Source organism: Nipponia nippon, unplaced genomic scaffold (genome assembly GCF_047370975.1).
Source record: "Nipponia nippon isolate SJK-2023a ecotype South Korea unplaced genomic scaffold, ASM4737097v1 scaffold_12, whole genome shotgun sequence".
NCBI classification, from domain to species: domain Eukaryota; kingdom Metazoa; phylum Chordata; class Aves; order Pelecaniformes; family Threskiornithidae; genus Nipponia; species Nipponia nippon.
The window spans coordinates 23,522,166-23,542,865 of NW_028262313.1; the positions used below are offsets into that span (position 1 = coordinate 23,522,166).

The 20,700-nt window shown below is 50.9% G+C and overlaps 1 long non-coding RNA gene across 1 annotated transcript; it reads right to left on the reverse strand.

Moving 5' to 3' along the window:
• Positions 1–19,875: 19,875 nt before the first annotated feature.
• LOC148056767 (uncharacterized) lies at positions 19,876–20,359 on the reverse strand. Its single transcript, XR_015702436.1, has 2 exons — positions 20,163–20,359; positions 19,876–19,928 (listed from the first exon to the last, which is right to left on the reverse strand). It is a non-coding gene; the product is annotated as an uncharacterized LOC148056767 (long non-coding RNA).
• Between the last annotated feature and the right edge of the window lie 341 nt (positions 20,360–20,700).

Genomic DNA, 20,700 nt, shown 5'->3' on the forward strand with positions numbered 1-20,700 from the left:
TGCATAATTACCAGCTCCCTAATGGTCCAAAACATCCTGAAGGGCTGAAGTTTCCTTTTTGATTTGTGGCTCCGAATTGGAGTTGTAATTACCAAATTGATTTTAAATGCAGGCTCTGTTGACAGACTATTGGCAAACGGCATCTCTGAGTCTTCAGCCGTTCATAAAAAAAAAAGAGGAAGCCCTTGATGAATATACCTTGATCTGCAGCTGCTGTTTATTTAATACAATTTATGGGCAATGGTATTAGGTTTTATCAGGGAGCTGCAGCTTTGGAAACACTGCTTTGGCAGGAGCAGTTGAGCTGAAAAGTTGGGTCATGGCTGTGAGCTGCCGGAATCGCTTTTTCACATGACGACCCCTCTCCTCGGCTTGACTCTCCCCCTCGCCCACTCTGCTCCGCAGCTTGGCCATCATGGCTGGCTCAGTGCAATGGGAGGGGATTCTTGGGCAGCCCGACCACAGGCAGGTAGCTGAGCGGCTTCCAAAAAACCAAATAAATACAGAGGCAGCACATTTTGCGGGTGCTGATGCAATGCTGGCAGGTGGCCTAAACGTCAGTCACTGTCGGCTCCCACCACGCACAGACCCAGGGACCTGCTGAGTGATCCCACCTCTGTGCTTGGCGCCCACAGCTTCCCACTGTGGAGCGAGCAGGCGGTGCTGGGTGAGGGGTTAACCTGTGCCTCCACCAGCACCCCATCTGGACTGCTGCTCCCCTCGGCCAGGTGGGACAGGACAGTGCTGGCCCTTTCCTCCCAGTCCCACTTCAGCTGGCCAGTTGACCATTTCTCCTGGGTGCAGGTTATCTGGTTCTCCCTGGATTTTCAGTACCCAGCACAGTGGGGCCCTGACCTCCTAAGGAGGTTTCTTGGGGTGATGCTCTTCCTCTGATGAAGATTTGCTGCTGTAGTGCCCTCTTCTTCTGTGTGGTCTACAAGAAAGATGATAAACCACACACAGGAGGAACTGGAGCCTTCAAGGTTTGGAAGGAGAACCACAGAGCTGGGATAGGAGGGAAAGGGAAGGGTATTATGGTCCGTTCGGATCCCTCAAATTTACAGGACAACATACTCTGTGATTTAAACTTTATTTCATGAGCTCATTAAGAAATACAATAAACAAACACGACAAACAGGCGCTCAGTCCCCTATTGCCCAGACTAGTCTACCACATGAATTCACCTGTTCACGATTCAAGTCATAAAGTTTCATAACATATAACCTGTAACTTTTAATATCGTGCACCTATGAGCAAAAGAAAATAATTAATTACCCAGCTGATGGTGAGAGGGCTCATCCTTCCTCCTCCGTCAGAGTGCGGGAGTCCCCTGTGTCACACTGGGAAGCACGAAAGCCTCAGCAGTCCGGCTGCTGTTGGATCCGCTCCCAAAGCTTTCTGCGTAAGCTGATGTTTTATACCCTCCAGCTTGGAGGTTTGGTCTGTACCGTTTCCCTAAGTTAGTGGATTCTGAGGAAACTGCCAGTCAAAAGATAAAAAGATTGCCAGACAGCAGTCTGCAGGTGATAATGGCTTCATAATGGTCCTTTAGCTCTTTCTGGCCACCTGTCCTGCCTACGTGGTGCTCTTGCTTTGACTTAATGGTGCTGCTCCAAGCGCACATCAGGCCTTAGCATGGGCTAGGTTAGCCAAAATCTAAGCAGGACTTGAGTGAACAGTCACAGAGGGTCAGCAAATCCAGCAGGGAAGAGACCCAGATGCCCTGCGTGAGAAGGTAAAAGTGACTGAAGCCCTTGAAGTATTGCTGTCATCTTCTCCACTGCACCAGAGAGGGGGCTGCCCGAGAGCGGGAGCTGTGGGGTTGCATGGGAGAACTGCGGGGCACAGGCCCAAAGTCGTGCCAGGAGTGCGAGAGCCTCCAGCCAATGCTATATAAACGGAGTGCTTGCATGGCCCTCCCCTCCTTTCCAATACAGACTGCATCCATCCTGCCGTGATCCTACCGAGCTCTGCAGAGGCTATGCGTTCCCCAGCACTTAGGACCAGCTCTTTAGCATTAGGGTGGTTCAGATACTGAGTGTGTGCTGAGGCAGAGCTGAGCTGGAAACGTTTGCTCTCTCCATTTAACACCGCTGTTCAAGGAAATGGGATCTGGACACCTTTCTACAGTGGCTCCATTTTTTATTTCAGAGAAGCTTGTTTCGGTTGCACACCTGCAGAAGGTTTGACAGAGTTTATCTTGCCTTCAGCCAGCGCAAGAAGCTGGTGATTAAAGCAGAAAATATGAAGGGTCTTAAGACTTAAGGTGCATCACGGCTATCAGCTGCTCCCCTCCCTCTCTTGAGGTGGGAGGATGGATCGCTCTGATGGCATCCCGCCAGCCTGAGATATTGGGTATCTCTCAGGGTCATTCACGGGGCAGAGCTGAACAACTCAAGCCTGGAGGGGGTGATATTAATAAGCAGGGGATGAGTCGCCCTGAGAACTGAGGGACCCCAGTGGGTAGGAGCGAAGGGTTAACAGGACAGCGATGGCTCTTCGGGAGCAGAGGCTGAGGATGAATGTGTCTGTGGGAGGGGGATGTCAGCTGCCTGCAATCGCTCCCCTGGCCAGGATGATCTCAGGGAGAGGGAATCCACAAGCAGCCCCAGGAGGAAGAGGCAGTGCAGACAGGGAGAGGGCAGGCAGCAGGCAGGGAGCAAGCAGGCAGCGTGGGGTGACAGGCAGGGAAAAATGAGGTGGCACCCAGGTGAGATCTGGGAAGTCTGGGTCCTGTTCCAATTTTTTCATGCCCCAGGGCCTCCCTGCCAGTGTCCCCAGGAGGGGCAGGCAGCAGGTCCTCCTGCCCGCAGCGCTGGGCAGAGCATGGAGGCAGCGGGCAGGCAGAGGCATCTGGAGACAAGTGGGTGTCCCTGGGGTCAGAAAGGCCCCGAGAAAGGTGTGGGAGAGGCCAGCTGATAGGAAAGCAAATAGTTTGGCTGCCTCCATGGAAATATACCTGGTCTGTTCTGTTTCCTAGATTCGTGATGAAGGATAAGGATTTAGGAGAAAGGGAGGGAGAGCTGCAGTTAATCCACTGATTAACCTGAGGAGAGATAGGCAGATGCTAAGTCAAAGCAGAAGGGCAAGAGAGAGAAGCCAGTACCACCAACCCAAACAACAGCAGAGCACGGGGAAGGCTCAGCTCCAGTGAGGTTTTAAATGCAGAGGTGAAGACCATGGAGCAACCAAAGGGCAAGGTTAGAAACAGCACAGAAAGCCAGAGGAGCGGGGAGCAACGTGAGAGAGCAGAGACAAAAAGGGGAGCAGAGCGCAAGTTCCCAGAGGGAAATGCTGGCATTTCATCCACTGTAGTGGAGTGGCTGGCTGATGAATTGTGGCTGAGGACCCCGATTCCCTGGTGAAACTTTTCTGTGAAGATGCTGGGCTGGATGGCAATGACATCTGCGGGACTCCCGGTTTTGTAGCAACAGGGGTAGGGCAAATCCCCAACTCTGCAAATACATCTGATTTGGGATGGATTTGGAACCAGATCCAAACTTGGATTGGGGGGATTGGGCCCGATGCACGGAGGGATGAGAGGCTGCAGGAGATAAAGGCATATCCAGTTTCGTGGCATCTGGCACAGCTCGGGCTGTGTAAAGCCGCAGAGTGTGATTCGGGTTCGTCACTGCTGTGAGCAAAGTTCTCTCCTTCCTTTTAGAGCTCAGGCCTGGCAACACCGTGAACACCGTGGGAGCAGCCTAATGCCAGCGCTGGGCGGAGGAACGGGTCCCCTGCAGAGATGGCTTTTCACATGCCACAGCTATGAGTACACGGGCTGAGAACACGGGTCAGGATTGAGCAGTGGGGCAGATCCCGCACCAAGGCGTCCCGCAGGGGTGTCTCCACGCAGGCAGGCTGCGGTGCACCCTGGGGCTGGGCTCCTCGAGCTGCTGGGCCTCGATGGGCAGCCTCCCAGTTGTCACAGCATGGCCACCAGCTGTCCTGGGGACATCCTGGCAAAATCCACCTGCTCCATAGCTGTGTGGGACAGATCTGCTGGCATTCCCCAAAGCAATCGGTGGTGGCAGTGTCCCTGCGGTCCCTCCAGAGCCTAGCTCAGATGTTGACTCTCTCATGTCATTAAATGTGACTGGACAGAGAAAAAAAAACATGCAAAGAAAGCCACCCTAAATCAACTTGTCCTTTCTGTGGCTAAAGCTCTTCTCATCCTATTGTGTTCCATGATTTAATTGCTAGCACATTGCCGTCCAGTATGCGGAGACCTGTGCGAGATGTGTGCCTGTGTTCTGTGGTCAGTGCTGTGCAGCATTGCCAGGGATGCACGGGGCTGTAGGTATTTGCAGGGTTTGTGCGTTGCCTTCACATGTGCCTGTGTGCACCGTGTGTGTGCTGTTGTGTGTAATTCGTGTGTGCACACACACATGTTTCTGCTTTGGTTACTATCATTACAATGTATTTACCACTGTGCATTTCACGAATATGGTATTTATACTCCAATAGAGTGTGTCATGCTTTGCATTAGTCCAGCCAAATTACAACTTCAAAGTTCTCAAATTCGGCGGGGGCTCCCCATCTCTCCCCGGCGGAGGAGCAGGCACAGGTCTGAAAGGTTTCTTATTTATTTTGTTCGGTATGAAGTTGAGGAACTGCTTCCCATCTGGAACCATGTGAAATTTTTGCATTTGAGATATTTAACCTGACTTTAATTTGACTCGAAACGTCTGATATTTCTGATAGTAATACCATGCCGGGGGTGCAGAGGGGGCGGAGGAGGAGGACCGAAGGCACCCCCCTTCCCTCCGCAGAGGCATTCCAGCCGGTCCCTGTTAAGCGATTCCTGGCATGCAAGCGCGCGGCAGACAGTAATGGAGAGCCTAATCAGATCTGGGGAGCTCCGAAATCACTGGAGCGGTGGCAGAGTAAGTGGGTGTCCGTGAGAAACCCAATAGTTCTCAATTCATTTTCCTCCTGGCCACCATCCATCCCAGGGCTGTGGGTGCCTTCCCTGGCCAGCAGCCCCCGGCAGCACTGCCCTCACCCCGCGTGTGCTGCTCAGAGCGGGGTGGGCTCTGCTGGGTGACTGCCACTGACGGAGGCTGACAAAGGCTGACAAGTCCTTCTTTTACCCCTTTTTTTTTTGTTTTTTGAAATGCCAGTGAAGTGCCTCTCCAATACATTATTTAAATCAGGAGAAAATGAGGCATTTGCCATTTATATCTCATTGGGTTCATTAAAAGGTGACTGCATTTATGCTGTGCACATGATTTACCTCACTGCTCTTTTAAAAATACTGAGCAGAGAGGGACCCAGATCTGAGATGCTGGGGAAGGCTGTGCAGGTCTTCCCAGGTGGGCTTTCTTTAATCGAACATCAGGGCAGAAAGAAGAGAGAGAAGCAAAGCCTTAGTTTGGAGGCCACCCCCAGCAAGGGCAAGCCCGTGCTGATGCCAGCCCTGCGATGGGGACCACTAAGGTCCAGCAGCCGCATGGAGCTGGGTTTCAGCCTCACAAGGGTTAAACAACAGTAGTCAGGAAAATAATTACAGAATCTAAAATTAAAGCTCCCCTGCACCCTGGCCCCTTCTTTAAACTTCAATAATGTCTTTTAAGAAAATGTGACTTAAAGGAACATTATATTATTGCAAATCAGATTTCCTGACTCTGGTGCAGACATTGCGAACAACTCAATAATTTCACTGCAGATCCTGAGATAAGGACCGACCTTTAACCCGCTGCTCTGCAGCAGGGTTTGGATGTCACAGGTATTAAGGAAATCTCCCTCCTTCCACAGAGGACCCCAACTGACTGGGGATGGGGAGGGAGGCTTGGCCATCCTGAAGCACAGGATTTGGATCGAGAGGGGGCAGAACTGACATAACAAACCAGGGGAGATGGAGGTGGTGGGGGCAGCAGGTCGAGACCAGATGCTCAGACCAAAGCTGGGCTGGAGCTGCAGCATTGGGGAAGAGCCTCCAGCCTGCGAAGCAGGAGTTTGTAACGCTGCTTCCTGGCTCAAGCATTAAAAACTAGCTGGGTTGCTATAATCTGTATTAGATTTAAACTGTGCAATAAATGTTTCAGTTTATTGATGCCAGACTGCAGTCAATTACAGCTGAAGTCACCAATGGATTAGAGCATGATGAGAGACCAAACGGCTTGGGAAGGGAGTCTGGGGGGTGGCAGGGAGCTGGTCAGAGTGCACACCAGTGTCCCGACTCCCAGGTTGTCAAGCCTTTCCTAAATAGAAATCTAGCCCAGAAAAATACAGCTGGTGGTGATGTTTCAGTCCCATCACACATGCTGCAAAGCCCTCAGGCCCTTCTGAGTGTGTCTGCTCCAGAGGTGCTGGACAGGCAGAGCGTGGGGCACGCAAGGCTGTGTCCATCCCAGGAGAAGGGTGGCCATGTCCCAGGAGAAGGGTGGCCGACTGTGTCCCTCTCCCTCGGTTGCACTCTGAGGGTGCCAGTAGGGTAGGACCAGGGTGGGAGAAGCGTGCTGAAGGCATCTGCTTGGACTCTGCATCCCCATCAGCTGGTTACTTCGTCCGTTGCATAGTACGCCATGGCAATTTGGCTTTGCAAGCATGAAATCCAGAGCACCAGGATTTATGCCCCTTTCCTGTCTCTTCTTTCCCTTTTTCGGTTGTGCTCTGTTCTATCCCATCCCTCCCTCATTGTTGTTTTCGGCTGCTTTCCCCTCTGCCCGGATGGCACCGTCCCTTGCAGCACTGCCAGGACCCGGGCTCCTCTGGCCAGCAGATGTTCCTGACAGGTAGGAGGTCTGGGGCTGGTTTGCTGACAAGTCAGGACCACACATCAGGGCTGACTCCTCACTGCCTCTGCTGCGGGAAGGGCAGCCTCTGCCATGTGTTGCCTCCACACTTGCCAAGGACAGCCTGCATTGGCCGGGGTCCTGACGAGACACCACAGGATTGCGGCCACACTAAACCCCAGCGAGTTCAGCTCTCAGATGTATTGCTGGTGCAGAAAAAAACAACCCCAAATCCTGTCTCTCTGCAAAACAAAGATACAACAGAAGATGAAAGGCCCCGTTGCTGGAGAGACATTCAAAGCCTTGCTCCCTGGAGCAGCAGGGTCCCTCCCAGGTGATGTCCTGGTGGGATGCTCAGAGGTCAAAAGTCCAGAGTCCAAAGCAGGGAGCAAAGTCCAGGGTCCAAAGCTGGGAGCAGCACCACAGACAAACCCTTACTCCTTCGCAGCTCCATAAAACTCTGAAGTGGTCTACGGGTCGCTGTGCAGCAGTAAGCAGTAAGAATAAGCCCAGAAGATAAGACCCATAGGGCAAACTCCTCTCTGGCTGGGATGATTGCCTGGCTCATCGCATCCCAGGGGAGTTTTCCCTGCTCCCCACGGTGCTGCACTGGACCTTGAATGTCCGTGCATGCTGCTGAGCCTGGCAAGGCATTGGCTGGAATAGGAAGTTAGTGTCAAAGCCAGAAGGATGCAAAAAAAGTGCATTTCCAGGGCCCCTGCCATGGGAGGATTAGAGTAAAACCCACAGATTTCTCAATATTTTCCTGACCCAAAGTGCTGAGTTTGTTTTGCTGTGATTTATGGGATCCTGTTACTCGCTCTTTGTGAATAGTGAGACAGTCACTGGGGATTTATTAAAACATTCACAAGTCCCAAAACTCTGTCAGATTTTTGCATGAGTAATAATTTGCCTGAAAATTTGGAGGAGAAGGCAAGTTACTTGCTACTCCTTGTTCATTACCCTGGCTGCTGGGAACACTCCCGGCATCCAGGCAGGGAGCCGGCAGGAGGGCACGTGCCTTGGCCGGCCAGCCCTGCACAAGGCGCAGCAGAAAGCCAAAGCCAACACTTTGCAAGTGACCCGGCAGCTGAGCGTTTTTGCTCCCAGCTATTCGGTGTATGGGACTAATGGGTCCACTAGAAGGAAATCAAGTTCAGGTAACAACCATTTCACTTCTCCCGATGGGTGCCTCGGTTGCCATTAACAGCATTCATCTTCAGCAGATGCCCAGCTCCATCTAGCATCGGAGCTGACCCACGGCTTATTTTCCACCACCTTAAGCTCCAAATAAACACCAAACAGACCTACATTAAAATAACATTAAGAAACAATCCAAACCATCAGGGGAAGGAAATTCCTTTTTTTTTTTTTTTTTTAATTCAGATGGAGCCTTTTTTGGTCTGAGTCCTGGCAAACAAACAGCTGAGATCAGTTCCCAATTAGGTGCTTTTGGCCTCTTGGAGCAATGAGAAATGACCTAGCTGATTTCAGTCATTTCCCCGAGCCCCTTACAGAAAAGCTCTTGCAAACTTGGAGGCTGGGGCTGAGAGCTGACGGCAGTATTTCTCTTTGCTGCCACTGCCACCCGCCTGGCAACGACAAGCCTGAGCCCTTCCTTGTCCCCCACCCCAGCAGACCCTTCCGAAACCCTGCCAGCAGCCCAAGGCTGGGTTCCCTGGTCCTTAGCAGCCAGGCTTGATGGGGCCTCGGGGCTGAGTGGGACCAGTCTGAGCATTGGAGACCTCTGAGGAAGGTCCATCAGCTGCAGGGAGTTACTGGCAGCCGCTTTCCCCCTTGATCAGCAGCAAGCCAGGCTCCTTGTGCAGAGATATTAATATCAGATAGCCACTCATTGGTTTTAAAGAGACTATTATGTTGTTTCTTTCTCCAGGAAAAAGACACTTATCATTGGCCTCATTAAATCTTACCTGGGGTAAAAATAGCATCCCCCAGAGAAGCCCCTGTCTCTGTGTTTTGTGTCCTTACTCCCTTTCTGCTCCAGGCTGCTTTTAAATATCTGTCACAGAAGTGACTGCCTTCTTGTGATGGCTAGATCGACCCCCATGAAAAGCAATTTGGAAAGCAATGGGAGGAAAGGTGCTTGAGAAATGAGGATGTGATGGCTTTCACGTGTGCTGACTCACTGACGGTGTGTAAGCACTCTTCAAAGGGCTGAGAAGGCTGCCCACAGCAGACAGTCCCCACCGGTGAGCTGTGCCAGGGAATTTTGTAAGCATATCACAAATTCCGATTGGAAAAACAGGCCAAAGAAAGGCTACAAAATAAATAATCGCTCTCGCCCGAATGGCAGCAGAAGAGGCAGTAAAATGAAATGAAAGCACTGAGCAAAGCTGTTGTGTCTAACAGGAATCCTGACCCCTGATCTCAGCTCCTCTCTTTTATGTTTTTCTGACTTCAACACTATTGTGGGCAGATGCCTTTGAATATGATTTATTTGTTTGTCTTGGCATCCAAACAAGGAGTCCTGAGACCAGAAAAGACTATCAAGAGCCCACTTCCGAGTTCTCCTTCCCTTTCAGCCCGCGCACACACACTGCCCTGTGTGCTCTCGCAGAGGCTTTGTTACGCCAGTCAGCGGGGGGAAAGAAGCATGCAACAGTTGATCGTCTTAAAACAATACACTTTGCTGGCCCGTGGCCCAAAGGGTTGGACTCTATTACTCCAACTGTCAGGGAAATGGGGCCAGATTCAGGCAAGCAAAGCGCCTCCGTCCAAACCCATCAATGCATGCGTCACAACAAGGGCATCGAGGGGCTGCTCGCTAAATTCCTCTCTTAAGATCCCAGATCGTGCTGTCCATGCATGCAGGAGCAAAGTCCCCTGCTCTCCAGGGAGCCAGGCTGAAATCAAAACCTCACCAACAGCAAGCGGGACAAGGAGGGCTGCAGGGTTTGGCCCAGCGATGCTATCAGAAACGACTCCAACAGCTTTTTGGTGCAGTTCCAAAAGTCTTTGTTTTTCCCAGCTTTTTGCTGTTGGATTGCAGAGGATGATTTAAAGCCAGAGCCAACTATCTACCAGAATGAAACAGTTTCACAAATTGTAAGGCCAAAGGGACCATTAGATTACGCAGTCCAACCTTCTGTACAAGACAGGCCAGCTCTACTCTGTCTCATTAGTGCCTTAATGCTTGCTATTGCTGCAGCCGCTTCCTTCTGCTGATAGCTTCTTTCTCTCTCCAGCCCTCTTCCAGACAGCACAGTTCTCACTGTCAGTTGGGTCCAAGACTGAGAAGAAATAAAGTCACATCAGGCAAAAAAAAGCTTTCACCTCAGGGGCTTAACAGCATAACAGCTTCAGGTTCACAGGGCTCCACTGTGGGTCTTTCTTTCACCCTACGCATGTTTCTCATGCTCACATGGGGCACAGGGGTGACAACTGGGGTGGAGATGGGCTCTGTGCGAGTTATCCCTGGGAAATATGTGGGCATGATGTGCTGAATACTGGCAGGAGGTTTATGTCCCTTTAACCCCTGATTGCAAGGCAGGCTTGTCTTCAACTTCACATCATCCTTCATCTGCGTAACAATCTATGAGGGACCAGCTCTCAGAGGCTGGTCCCATTTGGGGAGCGTGGTTCCTTGTGGGTCCAAGGTCCAGAGGGGACAGACTCATGTCCTGCTATTCCTGGTGAGGCTGCAGCTCTGCAGAAACAACTCCGAGCACAGCACAGAGGTCACCAACTGTTCCCCCGTCATCTGGGTCACAGGAGACAAAGGATGAAAGCCCATGGAGGCTCTTCTGCACTGACAGCCAGTTTGCCTGCCTTGAAACCCTGCCCACAAACTGCGATGGGAACATGCCCATCCAAGTGCGCCTGAGCACATCTTTGCTACCTGCCTAGCTCCCCACTCTTTGGCTCAGCCCCAATGCACAGCAGCCCTGAGTGCAAACCTCACCACCACCAGCTGATGCTTTCTGGAAGCCTTGTCACGTAGTTGGGAAATGTATATTTATTTCTTTTCCTCCCTCCGTAGTGTCCCCTCTCAGCTCAGGAACGTGATGCTGAATTTTCTGCCTAGAATATGCTGCTCTGTTTGAACAGGTTTTTCTATTCCCCAGTCACTCACCACCTCTGCTGCATGAGATTTATTGACTTTTATTTATTTATTTTGACTTAGTCGTTTTTCATTTGGGACAGAGCAATGTGCCGAGTGAAGACGGCCTGGGAAGCCCTCTGCGTGAGTCACGGCCTTAAGCCTTTGAGCTGCTTTGTTTCCTTTGGTTTAATCTCTTGACTGCAGTAAACACATTGGACAAAGCTCTGCTTGTTCAGGGACAGCCAGGGCTGGTGCTTCAGGGGGTCAGATAACGGGGTCCAGCCATGGGTGGGAAGAAGGAGAGCAGAGCATTTCTGCGTTGGCTGCTCAGGCTCCTCTTCCACCGTCTCCAGAGATCGTCATACCCTGGTGATGCTGAGACCCTGCTCCTTTTGTGGCTCTTCTGGCACTGTTGGACAAGTTGAGGCTTGGGATGACAGGAATTCATGCTCCCAAGCCATATACCAGGGTGCTCATTCACAGCCCATATGGGAAACATGAATTTTGGCTCCTTGAGTTGCAGTAGCACTCCTAGTCTGTTCCTCCAGCTCTTACTCATGCGTTTCCTTTCACGCTTGAGTACCACCAGCACAGGCTGCTGCTGAAAAACGCTGGTGAGCAGCTCATGGGGAGGCTGCAGGGCTCGCCGGGGGCCAGGAGACTTCCCTGTCATTTCTGTTCATCAGGGAATGGCTGGCTGGTGCACGACGATGAGACGAGAGCTGAACCTGCAGCTCCTGGGTGCTGGGTCTGCAGGGACTGTTGCACACCATTGCTTCAGCTCCCAGTGCGTGTGCCAACCCCTTCCAAATGGCTCCAGCCAGCACTTTCCCTCTCCCTTCTGTCAGAGCAGCTGGCGGTGGGGCTCTTCCAAAATGGTTGGCTGCTGGCAAGGAAGTCGTGCTGGAAGATCCTCTTCCAGATGTGCACAGCTGTGTGCATGCTACTGCCGCTCCATCCATGGTGCCGGCCTCGCCGTGTGCCAGGCTGCACAGGGAGGCAGGGGAAGCCAGTCAAAGGGACAGAGTCCACATCTGTCAGGCCGTGGTGTCACTTCATTACACGTGGCGGGGCCGACGGGACAGGAGCTACTGTCAGTCGGTGGTGCCTGCCAAAAGCAGGCACATCCCCAGTGTCCACCCCCAGGGTTTTGCCCTGCCTAGTTCTGACGAAGTCCAGTGAGTGGGACTTCCAGTATTTCCTTTGGCAGAGGAGCCTCCAGCCTAATTATTTTGTTTGTCTAAGCTAAGATTTCTCTGACTCATTCTCACCCTAATGCTTCTGGTTTTGCCCTGCCTCTTTGCGTGTGACCGTTCTCCCTCCATCAGACACCTGTAGGTACCAGCAACCCTCCTCTTGCCTCCTCTCTCCCCTAGTATGGTCGCGAGAGTTAGGGTGTTTGTGCACTCGATGGATCCCTGACCCTGCAAGGATTATGCTGCCGTATGTGTTTCAAGTCTAATGCTCCAAGTGAGCATTGCTATTAATTCCAACAGAAACCAAGATTCCACTGGGAAGCAGCACCCTTGCTGGGGATGAGGAGCGTTAACACAATGTGCCTGTTGCAGACGGCTCCTCCAGAGCAGCCATTCTGGTACACTCTTGTGGAGCATCTCTGAGGGCCGGATTCAGCAGGGCAGGGAGTCACCTGGATGCACTTTGTTGCCCCAGCAAATGCAGCACTCATCTGCAGGTCCCTCCAGACCTCTGCTCACTCTGCAACATCTCCCACAGCAGCTTTCCAGCACGCTGGGGAAGGAGCTCGTGCCCGGAACACACTCCTCCTGCCACACACAGAAACACAGGTTAGATATCCATATCAGAGGTACAAAGGATAGTGATTTTTTTTCTCTCCCTGCTTCAAATTGCTCCCAACAATTGGTCCCGCTAATAAAGCATTGAAGACATTGCCCACATCTTCTCCTGAAAATTGGCTGGACGAGAGCAAAGAGGGGAGAGCAAAGCCCAGACAGCAAAGCCGGGGGGCCCCTCCGTGTGGATGCAGTGCATGGGGCTGGGCATGAGTGGGCGCGGAGGAAGGAGACAGTCATCATACCCTTGTGGAAAACAACCCTGGGAGTAACTTCTGGGCTTCAGCCTGTGCCGAAGCGTGGGGCGGAGGAGTGAGGGACCAGGGCAGTCCAAGCTGCTTCCTGTGGCTTTTCCTCAGCCACAGCTTTGATCTATTTTTAATGAAAACTGCTGAAATGCAGGGAATTGGGTCGCTGGCCATGCACAGCGCTTGGCAGTGGCCGGGTGATGGGAGGCCAAGGGGGAGCAGGGCTTGGCCAGGCTCCTCCAGCCACCCAAGGCAGTGGCAGGCAGGGATGCGACCCCCCCATCCCCTCCTGCACCCCTCCTGCTCCGGCCCAGGAGGGAGAGGGCCAGGTGGGGAAGGGGAAGAAGCAGCAAATTGCTCTAAGTCAACCCCTTGGCCAGCCGGAGCCCATTGCTTCAATGGGTTTTTTTTGTTTTAATCACATTAGAGAAGGATGCGTTTGTTTTTTCATCTCCGGTTGTTGTGTCCCTCGGGGCCCCCTCGCTACGGCTCCTTTGTTTGTGAGCAGAAAATACTTCCACAACCAAAGCCTGGCCGAGAAATCCTGGAACAGGTTGTAAATCTCTGAGGCCGGCCGATTGACACACACCTGCTGGCTGCTGGTATGCAGCTGGGGAGAGGGGGAAAGGGGAAACTTGTTATTTTTTTTTCCTTCTTTTTAATAAAACTAGCATGATTCTCATTCAGATTTTCAAAAGAAATCGTGTTATTGCAAACCGGGAGGTAGTGGCAACTATCGGCGATGGCTTTCCCACCTCTTCAAAGACCAGAAGCCTGGGCTGTGTCCCGTTTCCCCCTGTGGGCAAACAGCAAAAACTGGATGAAATAACAGAGCTTAGGGGTGATGTCCTTCATGGGAACTGGGGCTACGGGCTCCAGAGGGGCTGTCCGAGCGCTGGGATCGCCATCCTGGGCCGTGGGTAGGAGGCAGCCCATGGCATGCTGCAGGGAGGGGTCAGCCCAGCGTGAGCAGTGGGGTGTTGGATAAGTGGGAGCTGTTGAAGACTAATGGGACCACAGCAGAGAAAAATAAACTTTACAGCAGTGGCCTGTCTGTGGGATAGGACTTTGGGGTGGTTTTTGGTTGAGTGGTTGTTTGTGACCACCCTAAACCAAAGGAAAACGGTGTTTGTTCTTTTTTTTTTTGATTGTGTGGGGATAAAACCCTAATACAGCAATAGCAATGGGTTTCAAACAAAAGATTTTTATTTAATTGGCATCTTTCTGCCACAGGAAAGGCAAAGAAATCTGTGCCGAATTGCAGACCCTAATAAAAGCCTCGTTTTTGGGAGTGATTCATTAAGTTTACTGGGAGCGCGTTTAAAAAATAATTTAAGAAAGAAAAGAAAAAAGGGCCAAGATTTCCTGTGCCTGCCTGTAATATTAAACCTGCTTAAGCTACGAGGAGACGCCTGTGGATGTAATTGCATGTTTCCAAAAGCCTGCGTCCGCACAGCCGGCTCCAAATGGCCTCTGAAGCTGCAGCGGTTTCCCCAGCTGCAGAAGGGGCAGGAAAGGGGGGAAAAAAAACTGATGGGCAGGCATTTCTGTCCTGTTTTATTTTCCCAGTGTGTGTAAGATGCAGAGTCATTCCTTTGCCCGCCTCTCTCTTTCCTGGATTCACGTTAAAACGAGCAAATGGCCACAGCCCCATATGGTCAGTGGTCCCCGTGCGTAAGCTGCTTATTCAAGCTGAAGTTGCTTTCCCTCAAGCACTGCAAAATGGGGCTTCTGTGGTTCAGGGGTTTGCGAGGCACCCCCAGCAAATATGAATGAGGGTAAAACAATTAGGCAATATCTCTGATGCAATGGTGTTAGGTCGCTGGTCCCTGAAATGTGGGGCATGGGAAGGGCGGGTGCCAGCCCAGCCTTGCCATTCCCCAACTGTCGTGGCTCAGCCGGGGCTTTCTGCCTGGGAAGGGCATGCGGTGGAGCTGGGTGATCTCCTTTCAATGGAGGAGGAATTTTTCAACATACTGGGTTTTTTTGTTGTTGTTGTTGAAAAATGCTGATGCATGGAAATCAAAACCTTTTGTGGAAACATTATGATTTCAACAAAAATTTAGTTGTGAGGATTTCCTCACGTTCAGGATGGAATTTCTCATCAAAATGAGTGAGAATGACTCCAAAGCCCTGCTCTGCCCAATTCTCAGCATCTCCAGCTGATGCTGTCATGGTCGTCCCCACTGTGGCCTGGTGCAGAGGGATGAGCCACGTGGCAGCATGTCAGTGCAGGAGGCTCAGAGCCAAGTCTGTGCTCATCAGCCTCGAAGCAGGGGGCTCTGGGGCCGAGGGAGGCAAAACAGGAGCCAGGCAAAGGAGTGCGGGCAGGGCTGCAGGAGGGGACGGGCTCAGCACCCCTCTGTGCTGTGCCTACATTTTCCTACTTCCACTTGAATGAACAATTGCACTCGGCTGAATCACTGGAGGGGAAAAAAGAAGCCACTGACACCCTGTAGTTAGCAATGAGAAAGCTAAATATAGCTCTTACTATGGGTTGTGTGATAGAGAAAGGAAAAAAATGAGTAGGCATGATGCTCAGTCACTTTGGTTAATCTGATTACACCCAAAAAGATTAAAGGAACATTATCCATTTCCCCGTGCTCTCCCTCCTCCCACGGTGCTTTGCAGGGTTCTGTACCAATCCTCTTGGCACCCTGGCATCCAGGTCAGGTCCTCTCCTCGGGTCTCCTGCCTGCCTGGGTCCTGCTCCAAGAGCCTTCACCTCCTGCAGGGTTTTCCCAATGTGATCCCAGTCTCAGATCCTCCTCCCACCTCTCTCACCCCTAAAATACACGTTCCTCCTATGATGCTCCCAGTCCTGGGTTCATTCTTCCCTGTTATCCCCTCTCCACTCTGTGTCCCCACCTGCTTCTGCCCATCCCCAAATCCAGCTCCTGTCCCCTCCTGCAGCCAGTGCGGTGCTAAGAGGTGGGAAAGGATGGAGTGGGCTCCACCGGAAGGGAGACACCCTTGGCTGAGCCATAAACTGTGATTTTTTTTTTTCAGAGGCACTTCAAATCAATCAAATTGGGGCACGTTTCCACAGAAAAAGCAAAAGGCATATCTCTGCAGCCAGAGCTGCTTCTTGGAAAATGCTGAGCATCTGTTCCACGTCATGGGAGAGCAAGAACTTCTCAATAAGATAAAATAAATATAATTGGAAACTGAGTTGTTTTCTTTTTTTTTTTTTAATAGCAATACATGGTGTTTTTATGTACCCGTGTTCTCAGAAATGGCTGTGCCGTGTGGAGTGGATTGTTTCCTCAGCTTCTGCCTCAGGCAGATACCAAACATGGGAAATTTCAGCCCAATTGATTCAAGTCTGGCAAATCTCTGCACGAGTGACTGCAGAGCCTCCTGATGGGAAGTGTCAGGCAAACTTAATCATGAGCGGTGGTACCACAGAAAAGATTGTGCTCTAAACCCTGGAAAGTTGGCATGGCAGCACAGCGTGCTCACTCTCTTCTTCACATTTAGATGTTGCAGAATTTGTGTTTTTTCGCTGCATTGTTCCACTCCTTTTTTGTTTTTCTTTCTTTCTTTTTTTTTTTTTTTCCCAGTTTCTGGCTCTTGTGGCTGCTTGGCTGGAGTGAAGCACGCCAAGGTTTGGATGACAAATCGTCTTGTAGCATCTGCTAGGAACTGATAAGACAGGAGCCTGATAAGCCTAATGTGCTGCTCCTGCTGGACAGTCCAAGGATGCCTTTGTCTGGGGACGGACGACTCTTTCCCCCTACTGAATCCAGAAGCCGTCGCATCCCAGGGATCGAGGCTGGGCTCCAGCCAAGCACCCCAAATTGGAAAATCAGGCCGAGGGTTTGGGAGCCTTGGGCAGCCTCTGCCTTTGAGTGTGGTGTTTTCTTTCCAGGCTGTTGACTATTTCACGAGGTTAAACACATATGTAAAAGCAAACCACAACCCCAACTAGTCATTCTGCCTTGAATAAGTGTCTGCAGTTTTTTGGAAGAGATAACAATGCTGTCTTTGTTTCCTCCTCGCTTCCCTCCCTCCCTACCTCAGTTTTTTTTCATTCCCTCTCTCCTAGCATGTAAACCATGATAGCAACAATATTTCATTCCACAAATAGTCTGGGAAATGCGGCCGAGCACATGGGTAGGGTGATGGGAAGGCAAATACCAGTTTGAACCAAAGAGACAGGAAAGTCTGCTGAGCACAAGATGCCATTGCTCCCCTGGTCCGTCTCCAAAGCCTGACATGAGGTGGTGTGGTCTGTGTGTGACAAGGCATAAGGATGGCCAGTAAACAGCGTATTTCACTCTCCAAGGTCTTGTTTTACAGGGAATGTCACCACACTGTCTGCCTAGCTTTCATCTCTTCCTATTTTCAACTGAAAGATCAATCTGGCATAAAATAATGGCAGTCTGGTAGAGCAACTCCCTCTGAATTCTGCAGGCAAAGCTCTCCTCGGAGCCCAGCTGCTGTCCATAATAATAATTGTTTCTTAGAAAGGCCTCTGCATTGCTTGAATGTGGTCCAGTGTTTTCCCTTGATGATAAAACTCAGTGGGCTGCGTTGTCTGCGGTGCCTCAGGGGCAGTGCAGGAGCGGGGCAGGGGCTGACCAGCCATTGCCAGCCCAAGAAATTGCTGTTTTGCAACAAGGATCAGGAGCGCATAAAAAATAATGTCCAGCTGAAATCCTCAGATGCATATGAGCCTTCCCAAAGAGCTGTTGCTCTTGGGAACTAATACAATATCACATTGCTCTGTGTGAGCAACCACGTACCAGCCAGTTGCAGAGACATGGCAGCCTGGGCCAGCTCTGACATGGGGGTACGTGACCTGTTCAGGCTCCCATAGCTAATGTGGAGGTGATGCTCTGATTGCTACCCGCAGGCAGAGGCGACGACATGAGCTGGACCTCATCTACGCTTGGTTATGACCATGTCAATGCTCACTGAACCCCTTTGCCGAACCACCTTCTTCACAGGGTGCAGACCCACTGTGCAGCATTAAAAACAGCCTGGCACCCTTCAGCATCTTCAGTGACTCAGGCTAGTTCAAACCTGGGCTTTGGGTACTCAGGGTGGCCCTCTCACCCCAGCACCTCCAAAATTAGACTATGGATGTCCAGTGCAGACATCTAGCTGGCATATATTTTAAGAACAGATAATACTTATACAGACACATATTACTGGACAAAATATCAAATAGACTACCAAGGCTGTAGAGTGAGCAGGGTAAGGAAATGCTTCATGTCTCTACGAGGGCTCCTTCGCTATCCCTAGAGCCACACTGGGAAGAGTCAGTCTAGAACTGACCAAGGTTATGCTTAATCCAGAGCTGAATAACCCCAGAGGGGTTTCAAAGGCAGTGTCTTGATTTACATCTAAATCTCTTTTATATAGAAGTAGGACACTTGTCCTTGCTCTGTAGGCAAACAGTATCATAGGGACCTAGCAGGGGCATGAAAGGATATGTGAAAAGCTGGATCCTGTCACTGGAAGCACACAGATGGATTCTGGTCTGTATCCTGATCCAAAGGAAGGATCGAACCCTAACGGAGAAGTATCCTGGACAAAAGATCTGTTATCATCGAATGAAAATCTCAGTAAGCTAAGAGCTGCGACTTTGGTCTGAAATAAATCAATCAATTCCTGAAAATAACAGCAATATTTCAGTATGTCTCATTTAATGCAATTTTTGAAGTATATCATGCTCCTTCTTTTGGAGGTCAGGCTTAATCATTAACCACTCTAAATATCATGCTGTGAACTCAGCCTTGAAGCTTACTGTTCGCTAAATGCACGCTGGCCATGCCAATAAATTCTCTCATGGAGCCCACCGATGGGACTGTCCCGTCCTCAGCTGCTATCTGGGGCCTGGATTCCTCTAATATCAGACCAGGCTGAAGGGAAAATGCTCTGGCCAAAGCCCTGGGAGACGAGGTGCTGACAGAGGAACATTAAGAGGGGCGTGGGGGACCTCAACACCCTCTGGCAGAGTGTGAACAAAGTTGGGCCAAAGATTTTCAAACAAACAGTCCATCACGCAAGCTGTGCCCCACCACAGCATTCACCCTCCCCTCCGGCCGGTGCAGCTGATCCCGTTGGATCCTGGAGCTGTGCCGGAGCAACTCTTTCCTGGCCACACATTTGTCCTCCCTGGCATCCCGCTGGTCTGCAGTGTGAATCATGTTGGAGTTGTTTTCTTGATTCATGCTCTCAATTTTATGTGACAGAAAAATAGTTAATGTTATTTTTTTATATTTTGTGTACTTGTTTTATCGGTACTCATTAGCATGCTCTGATATCACTGAAGTCAAGCTTTTGCCTGTAGCTAGACCAAATTGTTTTCTCTTATTAAAACAAACTTTTGGTTCATGTTGAAAGAAATTTATTGGAATTTTTATTTTGCTGGAAATCTTAGCTTTTTATGGAAATCCAGAACAAATATTGGTATTGCCTGCAGACTGAAAAATCTAGTTTCTGGTCAGATCTAGTGTATCTGTTCCCATAGAGAATTATAATCCCATGCTACTGACCAGCAGCATCGTGGTCAGATCCAATGCATAAACACATTAAAATAGCTACAGTCTGAGACAAAATGACCTGAGTTTATATGGCAAATAAATAGCACAAAAATAAATAGGTCTGCCATACATTTTAGCTACAGGAAAGCAATCTGTGTGGGACCATATTGGTTTAATTTCTGTCATGTATTTAAAACCTGCCTTGCTTCGAAGGGTCCCTTTGGTGTGAGGCAGAGGCAGGCTGGGGCGGACACATGCTGTCAGGGATGCTCTGGCGTGGCTGGAGCGGGGGCTGTGGTACCCCCAGAAGAGGCAGACTACCCGACAAGGGGTCAAGGAAGGGGAAGATGCTCAGGAAGCTTGGGGAGGAGAAGGGGGAGCAAAGGGGCATCATGACCAGAGAAGAGGAAAGTGGACTTGGCCCAGACTAGCAGCAGTGCGAGGGTTTGTGGTCGCTGCCGGGAGCGAGCAGCGCTGGCGGTGCCTGCACGGGGGCAGGGGCGTTAATCCGACACCCGGAGATGTGTCTGATATTTTATTTATTAGAAAAGAACCTTTTTCCATTCCCTGCTTCCCTGAAAAAAAAAAGAAAGAGCAAGAGAAAAAAAAAAAAGCCTCTTAGGCTCATTAAAGGCAAATGTTCCCACTTAGGAAAAACTGAGGGGTTTTTCACCCGCTGCTTATAAGAAACAGCAGCCAGCCGTGTTCTCCGCATCCCCATCCCCTCCTCCCCTCCCAGCACCCCCTCACCGTGCTGCACACCCACCACCCCGCAGCTCCATCAAACAGGATGGCGAGAGAATGCGTACCAGTTTGGCTGTTTCAGCACGTTCAGGCTGTGGTGTCCGCAAAAGTACCGGCAGAAGAGGATGATGTGGCCTCTCAGCGTCTTCTTTGTGTTGAGATGCTCTGAGTTACTCAGTAACAGGGGGACGGAGGGGCTGTCCCACTGCTCACAACTCCCAAGGACCCTTGGCTGACCTGGGCAGAGCTGGAAAGTGGCAGCAGTTGCTCTGTAGAGTGGCCGTGTCTCGCTGCAGGGAAGGGCAGGATGATGCAGGCACCCAAGCATTTGGCCGGCTGTCCTCACATTTCAAAACACCGACCCCTGCAGAAAGCCTGGCCCTCTCGGGGGCTGAGCTGATTTGCAACATCTCAAGCTGAAAAAATGTCAGTGCTCTCTTTGAGACATAGGAGGAACCGTGGAATGAAATAGCGACTTAAAAGCTGCCCAGCCTGGAGGAGGCCAGCAGGGCTGCCCTTGTCTGGGCAGCAGGACCGGAGCTGCATGCTGAGCTGACCCACAGCTCAAGGGTGAGCCCCTGTAGGTTCGGGGGGCAGCAACAT